Source organism: Carassius carassius, chromosome 16 (assembly GCF_963082965.1).
Source record: "Carassius carassius chromosome 16, fCarCar2.1, whole genome shotgun sequence".
Classification (NCBI taxonomy): domain Eukaryota; kingdom Metazoa; phylum Chordata; class Actinopteri; order Cypriniformes; family Cyprinidae; genus Carassius; species Carassius carassius.
The window spans coordinates 4,255,588-4,258,699 of NC_081770.1; the positions used below are offsets into that span (position 1 = coordinate 4,255,588).

General features: G+C 31.0%; 1 pseudogene; it reads right to left on the reverse strand.

Annotated features, from left to right (window-relative positions):
- Positions 1–400: 400 nt before the first annotated feature.
- LOC132159305 (major histocompatibility complex class I-related gene protein-like) lies at positions 401–1,733 on the reverse strand (annotated as a pseudogene).
- Positions 1,734–3,112: the final 1,379 nt, after the last annotated feature.

The window sequence follows — 3,112 nt, forward strand, 5'->3', positions numbered from 1 at the left end:
TTTACACTCATCCACAAAAATTTGCACTCCCCCCCAAAATGTTTACATTCCCCCAATAACTTTCGCCTGAGACACTTTTGGGGGAACACATTTGGGAAAGTTTCCTACAGAGCCCCTGAAGGGACACGGTGATGGAAGAAAATATTATGTGTTCCTTACTTTGCTTTCCCACATTTATTCCCAACAGCCTACAGCTGAAGTCAACTGAATGTGAAATAAGATCAGTTCAGAGAAAGATTGGAAAAAGACAGGTAAACATACAGTATACTTACTTGCTTTACAAGGACTACAGTACAAATATGAACACTCCCACCACACACAGAAGCACATGGATGGTCCTTAAAAAAGGATTATTATTGCATTAAATAAATATTTAGTGAACTGAAAAAAAAAGCTGAAATCAAAACACTATAAATATGGTATGAAAAACATACTAAGCAAAAATAAAAAATGTTGTCTTGGTTCCCAGAAAAAACTGTTAACGCTAAAATAAATTTATAAATTAATCAAACCTAATAGTAATATTTAAAAATAACAAAAACAAAAATTACTAAATGTAAGTGAAAATTAAACATAAGTATGAAAATATGCAAACTAAAGGATTTCAAATACTAATACAAACTATAATAGTATATAAATAATGTTTTCAGTCATGCGACTGGCATAGATACCTGGAATGGAAAACGTCTGTTGCATCGCAGCACAGGTCTAATAGTTTTTCTTCTTAAAAGAAGAAAAAAAAAAACTGTGTTGTTAATGTTTTTGGGCACACGTTCCTGTGTGATGTGACGGAAATTATTAATAAAATAACAACCATAAAAACACTATACCACACTTTTAACAACTTACTGTTGTTACTCTTGATCTCATTCTCTCTCAGATTCTTCCTGATGGTGTTTCCCTTGTGCTCTACCAAACAAACATGGTTTGTGTGGTTCTTCTTCCACTCGTCTGGTTGAATATTGAGGGAGAATATCTTCTGAAAGGTCCCATCTTCGTTTTGTAGTAGCTGTCCAAGATCCACATCCTCATCATGATCCTGTTCATTTTTTAACCAGGTGATAGTGACTGCTGATGGGTAAAAACCTGTGGCATGACACTGAAACACTGGAGATGAGGGATCCTTCTGTAAGAGAGACACTACAGGAGCTAAGAGAGAGAGGAAGAGATACAGTATAAATGGGAGGAAGATATGTAATACTTCAAATTAATCATTCCAAATAATAATAATAATAAAATATAAATTTGATAAAGTGAAGTTCACAAAGACAAGCTACCTCTTCTCTCTAAATCCACTTTTCTTAACGTCAAGAAATATTTTAACCAGTTAACACTCATGTTGGTAGTATTGTTTCAGTAATTCAAGCTTGTCTCTGTTTTTGTTCCACTTGTTCATTGTTATTAATCCCTGCTGTACAGGTGTGATGTATCTGAGCGCCTTCACATCTAGTGTGACATAATCCTCTCCATCATAACCGTACTGATCAAACCCTTCTGAAGCTCCAGTCTGATCATCCCATTCACATCCATACATCCTCTGATACGTGTGAACACCTGAAGAAGAAAAGGTGCCATAAGAACTGCTCCTTTTTAATGTATATCTTTGACATTTGATACTGTAGTATAAAGTATTTTAACTCACCATATGACTGATTGAATCGCTGTATTAGAACAGTAATGTTGATTTTGTTGGTCTGCTGTACTCTTTCTCTGATCACCACATACAGCTTCATAAAATTACTGTTTCTGAGTCATTCAGTTTTTTCTTTTAACTTTAAATAGATTATTGGTAACACTTCATATTAACGTTCAGTTGTAAGTAATTTATAATTGATTAGTTAATGATAAACTAATAATTTACCAAACATACATAAGAAATAATTAAGTGATATGCTAACAATGTGTATGTTTTGGCAATTAGTTTACAAGTCATGTCCAAGTAATCAGTTAATGATGAATTAATCATTTGCAAAACATGCCTATGTGTTTATAAATGATTAAAAAGTTTTTTATGATTTGCAAATCTCTTAAGTTATCTTGAAAAAATAGCATCATAAAATAATAATAATAACAGATTATAACTCAATCTACAAAACATTGATACAAATATTAACATATCACTTATTAATCATTTATGAACACAGTTATATTTTGTAAATGATTAGTTCATCATTAACTAGTTACTTATAAATGCCTTACAACTGAACATTATTATAAAGTGTTACCTACGGCTTTGGTTTTATAGCAATGTTAGAGTTCGAATTGTTTTGTAAAACATTTTGTATAAAATAAAATGTTTAGTTCACTACATTTGCTTTACAGTAAACAAACTTCTAGAACTTTTTTTACACTTAAATGTTTTGATGTGCTTATAATCTGTTTAAAAGACCAACCTTGGGTCTGTATTTCAAAGCGTTCATGAATTTACAGATCTATGTTAAAAAAAGGAGGGTGAACATTAACAGGATAATATACATTAAAATGTTCAAAAGGCTATTCATAAAGGACTAGACAAAAATAAACAAAACTGGATAAAAAATAAATTCAAAAAGAGAAAATGAATTTCATAATTGGGAGAATTTGATTAAAAATCTGATATGACATTAGTGACATTATCGATAACAGATTTTTTTTAAACATCCTTTTAACTTGAATATAGCTGTAATAGAACAAAATTAATAGTGAATATAATAGAAATATTAGTTTAGGCTATAAACTGAAATAAGTTTACACTGACGCACTAAAGCTTATTCAAGATATTAATAAAAGTAAAGAAACACTGAGTTTAAGACACAGAAGTAGACAAAATCCTTGCTGACAGAGAAATATATATATTCTTAACATTATTCCTCAGAACCTAAATGTGGTTAGCTGACAGAGAATTCAACCTTTAAATGATGTTATGAAATTAATCTCACCTGTATAAATAAAAGGTACACAGATGAAGAAAATTATGAACTTCATTATGAATGAAAATCCTTGCATTTCACTCTCAAATAAGTGTACTGTAGTTGTCAAGGAGTGCTTCAAAATCTCTGTAGTCTTCTGCACATCAACAGGATGAATTGGTTAATGAGGGAAGATGCTGCTCTAGATAAAGAGTTTCAATAAG